Source organism: Arachis stenosperma, chromosome 2 (genome assembly GCF_014773155.1).
Source record: "Arachis stenosperma cultivar V10309 chromosome 2, arast.V10309.gnm1.PFL2, whole genome shotgun sequence".
Lineage (NCBI taxonomy): Eukaryota > Viridiplantae > Streptophyta > Magnoliopsida > Fabales > Fabaceae > Arachis > Arachis stenosperma.
This window is the reverse complement of record NC_080378.1, coordinates 106,595,585-106,607,063: the sequence shown is the minus strand read 5'-3', so window position 1 is coordinate 106,607,063 and position 11,479 is coordinate 106,595,585. Positions and strand designations below refer to the sequence as shown.

The window sequence follows — 11,479 nt, the reverse complement described above, 5'->3', positions numbered from 1 at the left end:
TGATAGCCAAGTTATTAATTTTTAAAATCAAATCTTTTTAAAATTATTTTCAAATCATATCTTCTCAATCATATCTTTTTAATCACATCTTTTTCAAAACAATTTTCAATCATATCTTTTTGATTTCTAATTTCAAAGTCTTTTTCAAAAAATTACTTGATTTCTTTCCCACTCTTGATTTTCGAAAATCGATTAAAGTTTTTCAAAATTTTTTTTTTAAAAAAAAATCTTTTCAACTTAATTTTCGAAAAAGCTCTTCCACTCTTCTCACATCCTTCTATTTATGGAGTACCACTCCTCCTCAATGCACAATTCGAACTCTATCTGACTAAGTTCGAATTCTTCTCCTTCTTCCTTCTATTTTTCTTCTTCTCTGACACCTCAAGGAATCTCTATACTGTGACATAGAGGATTCCACATTTTCTTGTTCTCTTCTCTTTCATATGAGCAGGAACAAAGACAAAGGCATTCTTGTTGAAGCTGACCCTGAACCTGAAAGGACCTTGAAGCGAAAGCTAAGAGAAGCTAAGGCACAACTCTCTGTAGAGGACCTAACAGAAATCTTCAAAGAAAAAGACATGGCAGCCGAAAACAACAACAATGCAAGGAAGGTGCTGGGTGACTTTACTGCACCTACTCCCAACTTCTATGGGAGAAGCATCTCTATCCCTGCCATTGGAGCAAACAACTTTGAGCTTAAGCCTCAATTAGTTTCTCTAATGCAACAGAATTGCAAGTTCCATGGACTTCCATTGGAAGATCCTCATCAGTTATTAGCTGAATTCTTGCAAATCTGTGACACTGTCAAGACTAATGGGGTTGACCCTGAGGTCTACAGACTGATGCTATTCCCTTTTGCTGTAAGGGACAGAGCTAGGACATGGTTAGACTCACAACCTAAAGAAAGCCTAGACTCATGGGAAAAGCTAGTCAATGCCTTCTTGGCAAAGTTCTTTCCACTTCAAAAATTGAGTAAGCTTAGAGTGGAAGTCCAAACCTTCAGACAGAAGGATGGAGAATCCCTCTATGAAGCTTGGGAAAGATACAAACAATTGATCAGAAAATGTCCTTCTGACATGCTTTCTGAATGGAGCATCATAGGTATTTTCTATGATGGTCTCTCTAAACTATCCAAGATGTCTTTGGATAGCTCTGCTGGAGGATCTCTTCATTTGAAGAAGACGCCTACAGAAGCTCAAGAACTAATTGAAATGGTTGCAAATAACCAATTCATGTACACTTCTGAAAGGAATCCTGTGAACAATGGGACAAGTCAGAAGAAAGGAGTTCTTGAGATTGATACTCTGAATGCCATTCTGGCTCAGAACAAGATATTGACTCAACAAGTCAATTTGATTTCTCAAAGTCTGTCTGGAATGCAAAATGCACCAAGCAGTACTAAGGATGCTTCATCTGAAGAAGAAGCTTATGATCCTGAGAACCCTTCAATGGAAGAGGTGAATTACATGGGAGAACCCTATGGAAACACCTATAATTCTTCATGGAGAAATCATCCAAATTTCTCATGGAAGGATCAACAGAGACCTCAACAAGGTTTCAACAACAATAATGGTGGAAGAAACAGGTTTAGCAATGGCAAGCCTTTTCCATCATCTTCTCAGCAACAGACAGAGAATTCTAAGCAGAATCACTCTGACTTAGCAACCATGGTCTCTGATCTAATCAAAACCACTCAAAGTTTCATGACTGAAACAAGGTCCTCCATTAGAAATTTGGAGGCACAAGTGGGACAGCTGAGCAAGAAGATTACTGAACTCCCTCCTAGTACTCTTCCAAGCAATACAGAAGAAAATCCAAAAGGAGAGTGCAAGGCCATCAACATGGCCGAATTTGGAGAGGAAGGAGAAGAGGTGAACGCCACTGAGGAAGACCTCAATGGGCGTGCACTAGCCTCCAATGAGTTCCCCAATGAGGAACCATGGGAATCTGAGGCTTGACGATCGGATTTTTGACGGTTTAGAATTCACAAATGAATTCTCGTTGCAAGTATAGTTTCTAAACCAATCACTAATCCTTTCATACAAAAAGTTGTTTGTCACTAAAACAAACCCCTAAATTTATAAACCGAAGTATTGGACCTCGGGTCGTTCTCCCTAGGAATTGTAATGAAGTGTCTTGTTATTGGTTTGAGTTGTTTTGGGGTTTTGGATAAGAGACATGAAAGTAAATGGCAATGAAAATAAACTAACAACTAACAAAGCTCTTGGCGAGATATGAGAACTAGAAGTCCTATCCTAGTTATCCTTCTCAATTGTGATGAGAATTGTGTATTGCTCCCACTTAGTTAACCCTTACTAAAGAAAGGAAAGTCAAGTGGATGAATTGACTTGAGCCACAAGTCCTAGCCAACTCCCAAGGAAAGACTAGCTTTAGTGCACTCCAAACCAATTAGCAATCTCTCCAATTATCAATCAACAAAGGAATTAGATAACTCAAGTGTCACTAATTACTCTACCTAGGCCAAGAGGAACAAAAGCTACACTAAAATCCAACCAAGCATTTCATCAAACACTTGGAAGGCATAAAAGGAAAGCATAGTAAATTGACAACAAGAATTAATTCTAACAACAATTATTGAAAGGAATTAACAACTAACAAAGCAAAAGGAACACAATTATTATGATTTACCTTGAATTGAATTGAAAGAGAAAGGAGGGAACAAAAGTAGATCTACAACAAAATGCAAGAACAACATAAAGGAAATTACAACAAAAGAATAGAGGAAGATGAATGTAACAACTAGAAATTAAGAGGATAGAAGTGGAAGAAGATGAATCTAAAATCTAGATCTAAGAACTAAACCTAATCCTAGAGAGAAGTGAGAGCTTCTCTCTCTAAACTAACTCTAACTCCTAAAACTAAGCTAATGATAAAAAATATCTAAAAGTATCTAAAAGTATGAAAAAGTATATTGATTCCCCTTCAATACTTGGCTTAAATAGCATCAGAAATGAGTTGGATTGGGCCCACAAGGCTTCTAAAGTCGCTGGCCACGAGTTGCATCTTAAAAAGTCACATGCTGCATCGGCGCATCCGCGTACTGTGCGCGTGCGCGCCCCTATACGTGTAGCAACTATGGCAAATCTTATATTGTTTCGAAGCCCCGGATGTTAGCTTTCCAACCCAACTGAAACCGCATCATTTGGACCTCTGTAGCTCAAGTTATGGTCAATTAAGTGCGAAGAGGTCGGCTTGACAGCTTTCCGGTTCTTTCCTTTCTTCATGAGTTCTCCAACTTTACATGCTTTTTCTTCATTCCCTTGATCCAATCTTTGCCTCCTAAATCTGAAATCACTTAACAAACATATCAAGGCATCTAATGGAATCAAGGTGAATTATATTTAGCTATTTTAAGACCTAAAAAGCATGTTTTCACTCTTAAGCACAATTAAGGGAGAAGTTATAAAACCATGCTATTTCATTGAATAAATGTGGGTAAAAGGTTATAAAATCCCCTAAATCAAGCACAAGATAAACCCTACAAATGGGGTTTGTCAACCTCCCCACACTTAAACCAAGCATGTCCTCATGCTTAAGCCAAGAGAAAGCAAAGGGCATCAACATTTATTCAATGTAAATAAACTATATGCAACCTAAACTATATGAATGCAACTAGATGCAAAATGATTCTACCTACTTGGTTAAAAATAAATCAATCCTCCAAGGCGTACATGCGCAAGTAGGGCCAAGATCATATAACGATTCATGAGTCCTACCAATTGAAGTATAAACATGAAGTTCACATAGACTTGCAAGAAGAACGCTCGTGAAAGCCGGGAATCAAGGAATTGAGCATCGAACCCTCGCCGGAAGTGTTTGCACTCTAGTCGCTCGGTGTTTGGGGTTGATTCACTCAATTCTCCCCTAATCATGCTTTCCGAGATTTGTTTTTTCTTCTAACAATCAACAATTATTCAATGCATGCATACATGTATCATGAGGTCTTTTCTTTAGGTTGTAATGGGGCTAGGGTCAAGGTAGGATCATATATGGCTAGTGGACTTAGGATTTGAATCTTTGATTAACTTAAACTTTCCCACCTAACCTATATAATGACCTATACAATTAAGTACTTCCCCGGCAACGGCGCCATTTTGACGATTGGATTTTTGACGGTTTAGAATTTCACAAATGAATTCTCGTTGCAAGTATAGTTTCTAAACCAACAATAATCCTTTCATACAAAAGATTGTTTGTCACAAGTAACAAACCCCTAAATTTATAAACCGAAGTATTGAAACCTCGGGTCGTTCTCCCTAGGAATTACAAAAAAAGTGTCTTGTTATTGGTTGTGAGTTATTTTGGGGTTTTAATAAGAAGCCTGAAAGATAAATTGCAAGAAAGTAAACTAAAGCCTAAAAAGGTCTTGGCAAGGGTTGGTGGTCAAGGATCTCTATCCTAATCACTAACCACAATATGAGAATTGGTAAGGATTAATCTCATTAAATCATCCTCTAACTAGTAGTAAAGGAAAGTCAAATGAGCTATATCAATCCTAGTCCATAAGTCCTAACTCTCCACTAATTCAATTAGTGAGAACTAGAGTCAATGGCTCCCAATCATCAATCACTTGGACATTAGTAACTCAAGAGGTCCTAAGTTACCTTTCCAAGCCAAGAGTATAAAAGTCTACTCTAAAATCCAACCAAGCATTTCATCAAACACTTGGAAGGCATAAAAGGAAAGCATAGTAAATTGCAAGAAAAGTAAATCTACACTACTCAATTGCAAGGAATTAAACAACAACAAATCAAATGAACACAACTATTATGAATTACCTTGATTGAATTGAAAGAGAGTAGAAGAAACAAAAGTAGCTTTACAACAAAATGTAAGAACAACATAAAGGAAATTACAACAAAAGAGTAAAAGAAGATGAATCTAACAACAAAGAATTGAAAGGTAGAAGTAGAAGAAAGCAAAGATTAAAACCTAGATCTTAAGAACTAATCCTAATCCTAATCCTAATTCTAGAGAGAAGTGAGAGCTTCTCTCTCTAGAAACTAACTCTAACTACTAAACTAAACTAATGGTTAAAAGTTCTAAAGTGTGAAAAGTCTGAAGTGTATGTTAATTCCCCTTCAATCCTTGGCTTAAATAGCATCAGAAATGAGTTGGATTGGGCCCACAAGGCTTCTAAAATCGCTGGCCACATGTTGCTTTAAGTGAACTAGGTGGCAGCAACGGCGCGTGCGCGTACTTTGCGCGTGCGCGCCACCATACGTATAGCAACTATGGCAAATCTTATATCGTTTCGAAGCCCCGGATGTTAGCTTTCTAACCCAACTGGAACCGCATCATTTGGACCTCTGTAGCTCAAGTTATGGTCGTTTAAGTGCGAAGAGGTCGGCTTGACAGCTTTCCGGTTCTTTCATTTCTTCATGAGTTCTCCAACTTTTCATGCTTCTTTCTTCATTCCCTTGATCCAATCTTTGCCTCCTAAACCTTAAATCACTTAACAAACATATCAAGGCATCTAATGGAATCAAGGTAAATTATATTTATCTATTTTAAGACCTAAAAAGCATGTTTTCACTCTTAAGCACAATTAAAGGAGAAGTTATAAAACCATGCTATTTCAATGGATAAATGTGGGTAAAAGGTTATAAAATCCCCTAAAATCAATACAAGATAAACCGTCAAAACGGGGTTTGTCAACCTCCCCACACTTAAACCAAGCATGTCCTCATGCTTAAACCAAGAATGAAGTAAGGGTATGGCATTTATTCAATGGAACTAACTAAATGCAATCTACTTATATGCAACTATCTAAATGAATGCAATTGCTTGGTCAAAATAAATCAATTTCTCAAGAAGCATATATAAGCACAAGGGCTAAGGACTAGCAAGTCTAATCCACAATTGAATTGAGTTATTAAATATTTTTACAAACTTGCATGAAAAGAGATGATCATAGGTGGAAACATGTAATTGAGCATCGAACCCTCACCGGAAGTGTTTGCACTCTATTCGCTCAAGTGTTTAGGGTCGATTCTCTCAATTCTCTCCTAATCATGCTTTCTAAGATTTGTTCTTCTTCTAACAATCAACATATATTTCATGCATGCATACATCTATCATGAGGTCTTTTCTTTGGTTGTAATGGGGCTAGGGTCAAGGTAGGATGCATATTTGGTCAAGTGGACTTTGAAATTTGAATCTTTGATAAGCTTAAACTTCCCACATAACCTATGACATCCTATACAATTAAGTTCTAACCTAACTACCCATTTTTCATTTTTTCACATACTCATGTATTTTCTTTTCATTTCACAACACTTATGCATTGATCTTTATTGGACTTTGCTTTGGGGCATTTTGTCCCCTTTTTATTTCTTTCTTTTTCTTCTTTTTCTTTCTTTTTCTATATTTCTCTTTTTTTCTTTTCTTTTTCTTTTATTTTTCTCATTTTTTTTTTCTATATACAAGAATCTCAATGCATAAGGTTTTACATTTGATCAATACGTGAGTATGTACCCAATTCCCAATATTTTCAATAACAATACAAAATTACCCTTTTATTCACCCAATGTCCCAAGGTTCCCACACTTGAATGATACTCACACACTCTAGCCTAAGCTAATCAAAGATCCAAATTAAGGACATTTATTGTTTTTCGCTTTAAGGCTTGTAATGTGCTAAATTAAAGAACAAGTGGGTTAAGCGTAGGCTCAAATTGGCTAACAATGGAATATAAAAGGGTTGGCTATTTGGGTAAGTGAGCTAATGAAATGATGGCCTCAATCATATAAATGCATGAATACACAAAATAATGGACATAAAGAATCAAACAAATCAAAGATTACAATCATAGGAAGAGAATAATGCACACAAGAAGGAAAATAAGTGGTTATAATATGTAACCACATCATTAGGCTCAAATCTCACTTGCTTGTGTTCTTAGCTCGAAAACATGATCCACAATATATATAATTCAAGCAAGTTCTATGAAAAGTTTTCACTCAAATCAATTAAGGTGCCCTATAGATAGAAATCTTGAAAATTTTCATTATTTTGACTAAGCTTATTGTGTATACATATGCAAAAATTAAGAGAATGCAAGTAAAAATCCTAAAATCCTAGAATGAAATGCAAAAGTGTTGGGATTAGAAACTTGTCACCCAAAATCACCGAATGGTCGGATGACCTCCCCACACTTAAAAGTTTGCACCGTCCTCGGTGCATTGAAGGATGAGCAGGGTGGACGGGTTGTTGCAATTGATGAGCTCCTTCAAAAGGTTGTGCGGATGACTTGGTTGTTGCCCCATTTAGAAACTTTCCTTTCCTTCCGTATTGGTGGCCAACCCAAAAGGAAAGAAAGAAAGAAAATTAAGCCTATAACAAAGATATCAAGGCAATTAGAACATAGGCGGGGGCTAATGCCAAATAAGAGTATGATCCTCTACTACATGGTAGCTACAACATGTAGAGGAGGAAACAATAAGAGAAAATGGCATATCAATGATACTTGATGCAAGAGTAAGGTCAAAGCATGAAGAGCATATGGCACATCAAGTTCACATAAGAAGAAGTGGGTCATGAAAGACAATATGAGGTCATATCAATGCACAAAGACTTAAGAGTCATACAAGATGAAGCATTGATTTAAAAGGTTCATCACCCAACAATATCAAACAAGTCAAGAAGCACCAATATAATGCAAGAATTTCTCAACAATTGAGTGTAAGAATCCAACACCATTATGAAAATGACTAAAAAAAAAAAACGAAAACATACTACAAAAACTAAATGAAAATGGGAAGAGTAGAAGTATGCGAATGTGATAAGCAAAAGAAAATGGAAGGGGAGAAAAAAACTCTTTTTTTTTTTAACGACGCGTGCGCGTCATGCGTGCTTACGCGTCGATGTGCATATTGGTTGAAGGACGCGTACGCGCCAAATGTGCGCACGCGTGCATCGAGTTAGGCCGGAGGCATAATGTCGGCCCAAGTCTGGCACAACTCTCGGGTAAAAGTACCGGGGGTGCAGATTGTGCAATCGACGCGCGCGCGCACAGTGTGCGTGCGCGCGCATTGCGAATTTAAGATCATTTGCGCGTACGCGCCAGGTGCGCGCACGCGTGCATAGACTTGTGCCTTAGGCCCAATGTTTGCACAGCGCAGGCCTAACTCTCGGGTTTTTGGCTGGGGTAGAATTTTTGCATCCACGCGTACGCGTACAGTGCGCGTCCGCGTGGATGGTCGGAAAATGCTCAAGTGCGCGTACGCGTCATGTGCGCGAACGCGTGGATGGTGTTCTGTTTTTTTTCAAAAATTTTTGCTATGTTTTTGCACCAATCCAAGCATTCCAAACCTCCAAGCTATTAGCAAAACACCCTAGAACCTTATTCAACATACTATACTACTAACTAAACTCAATAAAACAATAAAAACAAGAAATTAAACTAATTCTACCAATAAAAGATAAAAATGAAAATGAGAATCTACCTACAATGGCAACTCAATTCACTTATTAAAAACTAAAAGAGTATGGAAAGAGTTTACCATGGTGGGGTGTCTCCCACCAAGCACTTTTATTTATTGTCCTTAAGTTGGACTTATGGGGAGCTTCTTATCAAGGTGGCTTGTGCTTGTATTCATCTTGGAACTCCCACCAATGCTTGGTTCTCCATTGTGCCCCAAGATTTCTCATGGATTGAGCCAAGTGTTGATGGAGTTCATCACAAGCTTGGGGCTCCCAAAGTTGATCCTCTTCTTGTGATCCGGGGTCCCACACTTTGTTTTCACACCCGTCTTGAGGTTGATCATCATTATTAGTCCAACCGGGTGGTGAGTAAGGTGAATTCTCTATAAAGTGCCCAACAATCCTTCTAGACCCATCTATTTGAGCACTACTCCATCCTTTATATCTCATGTTTGATGCATCAACCATAATGAGCCTTGATTTGCAATGCCAACCACGAAACATCTTTCGCTTACGCTTCAACCCACAAAACATCCTAAGTTGACCATCCGTTTCAAGCAAGCCATACTCAAGTGGGACAATAAAGCTAATAGAAATGAATTTTACCCACTCAAGTGAGGGAGTAGATGGCAACCTAGGTAGAGATGCTTCCAACAATCTTGACAAAGCGTATTCCACTCCCATCCTTCTATTTCTAAGGACTTCCACCTCTTCACAAGATTTCTCTATTCCAATCCTTTGTTCATTAGTACTATTTAAGCCTTTTCCATTAATCAAACTATAATTGGGAGGGTGAAAGAAGTTTACCTCCACAATATTTTCAAATGCACCGGGAGAAGGCTCTTCAAGTTCAAAGGATTCTCCACCACTAGGACTTGATACTTGCTCTTCATTGCCATGGGAATTCAATTCTTGCTCTATCCCATCCAAGTCTTCATATGGAATATGCCTTGGAAGGTGTGCACTTTCCTCCCTAGCATCAATTTCAATCATCTTGGAGGGGTTTTCTTCAACTCTATGTTCCCATGGAGGCTCCGCATCTCCTAAGTCTTCTACCACTTCTTCCTTGTCTTCAACAATTAAAGCTTCCTCCATTTGTTCCAATACAAAGCAACTTTCCTCATTTCCCACCGGAGTTTCCAATCTCTCCTTCATGCTATGTTCTTCATGTGATTCTCCCCATGTAGCCATGGGAGTTCCTTGAGTGTTCAAGCATTGGGATGCTAATTGATTTGTTACCGCATCCAAGGCGGCCATGAAATTTTGCACATCCCTTTTCATCTCTTCTTGCCCTTGAACAAGACACCAAGGGTTTCATCCAGAGATTGGGGGTGGATGGAAGGGTTCATCATTTTGGGGGAAGGGTTCATGTAGGAAGGTGGTTCTTCTTGGTAGGATGGAAGGGTTCATCATTTTGGGGGAAGGGTTCATAGTAGGAAGGTGGTTCTTCTTGGTAGAGTTGTGGTGGTTCAATATTTTCCATTCTTTCCACTTGTTGCACAACACACTCCATGGTTGTTTTCCATTCTTTCCACTTGTTGCACAACACACTCCATGGTTGCTGAAATTGATCCAATGCTTCCCTTGAGATGATCCCTTGACTCTTGTTCCTCTTGGATAATATGATTAGGATCATGTGGCTCTTGGATCAATAGATATGAGTATTCTTCCATGAGAAGTTGTGGTGAAAGTATATTCATCTGTGGTTGAAAATTTTCATATGTTGGAGGTGGTTCATCTTGGTAATAATATGGAAGGGGTGGCTCTTGAAAGTGTTGATGTTGGAGTGGTGGTGGTTCTATGTGTGGTTCATATTGCTCATATGGTTGTTGGAATGGTGGATATGGATTAGGATCGTATGAAGGTGGTTGGTGAAAAGAGGCTTGTGAGTGTGGTTGGGAGCCATGTTGAGGATATGATTCATAGGCATATGGTGGTGGTTCTTGAAAGTCACAAGAAGATTCTCCATAGCCATTGGATTGATATGCATCAAAAAATGGCTCTTCTTCATAGTGCATTGGTGGAGGTTGTTGCCATGAAGATTGATCATATGCCTATGGCTCCTCCCCCCCTTTGATTGTCCCATCCTTGATGCATCTCTTCATTGAAGTTCTCATCACCTACATAGTTGTAATCGATCGATTTTTGACGGTTTAGAATTCACAAATGAATTCTCGTGCAAGTATAGTTTCTAAACCAATCACTAATCCTTTCATACAAAAGTTGTTTGTCACTAAAACAAACCCCTAATTTATAAACCGAAGTATTGGACCTCGGGTCGTTCTCCCTAGGAATTGTAATGAAGTCTTGTTATTGGTTTGAGTTGTTTTGGGGTTTTGGATAGAGACATGAAAGTAATGGCAATGAAAATAACTACAACTAACAAGCTCTTGGCGAGATATGAGACTAGAAGTCCTATCCTAGTTATCCTTCTCAATTGATGAGAATTGTGTATTGCTCCCACTTAGTTAACCCTTACTAAAGAAAGGAAAGTCAAGTGGATGAATTGACTTGAGCCACAAGTCCTAGCCAACTCCCAAGGAAAGACTAGCTTTAGTGCACTCCAACCAATTAGCAATCTCTCCATTATCAATCAACAAGGAATTAGATAACTCAAGTGTCACTAATTACTCTACCTAGGCCAAGAGGAACAAAAGCTACACTAAAATCCAACCAAGCATTTCATCAAACACTTGGAAGCATAAAAGGAAAGCATAGTAAATTGACAACAAGAATTAATTCTAACAACATTATTGAAAGGAATTAACAACTAACAAGCAAAAGGAACACAATTATTATGATTTACCTTGAATTGAATTGAAAGAAAGGAGGGAACAAAAGTAGATCTACAACAAATGCAAGAACAACATAAGAATTACAACAAAGAATAGAGGAAGATGAATGTAACAACTAGAAATTAGAGGATAGAAGTGGAAGAAGATGAATCTAAAATCTAGATCTAAGAACTAAACCTAATCCTAGAGAGAAGTGAGAGCTTCTCTCTCTAAACTAACTCTAACTCTTAAACTAAGCT

At 38.1% G+C, this 11,479-nt stretch overlaps 1 non-coding gene across 1 annotated transcript; it reads right to left on the bottom strand.

Annotated features, from left to right (window-relative positions):
• Positions 1 to 974: 974 nt before the first annotated feature.
• On the bottom strand, positions 975 to 1,082 carry LOC130964899 (small nucleolar RNA R71). The gene has a single exon (XR_009080965.1). It is a non-coding gene; the product is annotated as a small nucleolar RNA R71 (small nucleolar RNA).
• Between the last annotated feature and the right edge of the window lie 10,397 nt (positions 1,083 to 11,479).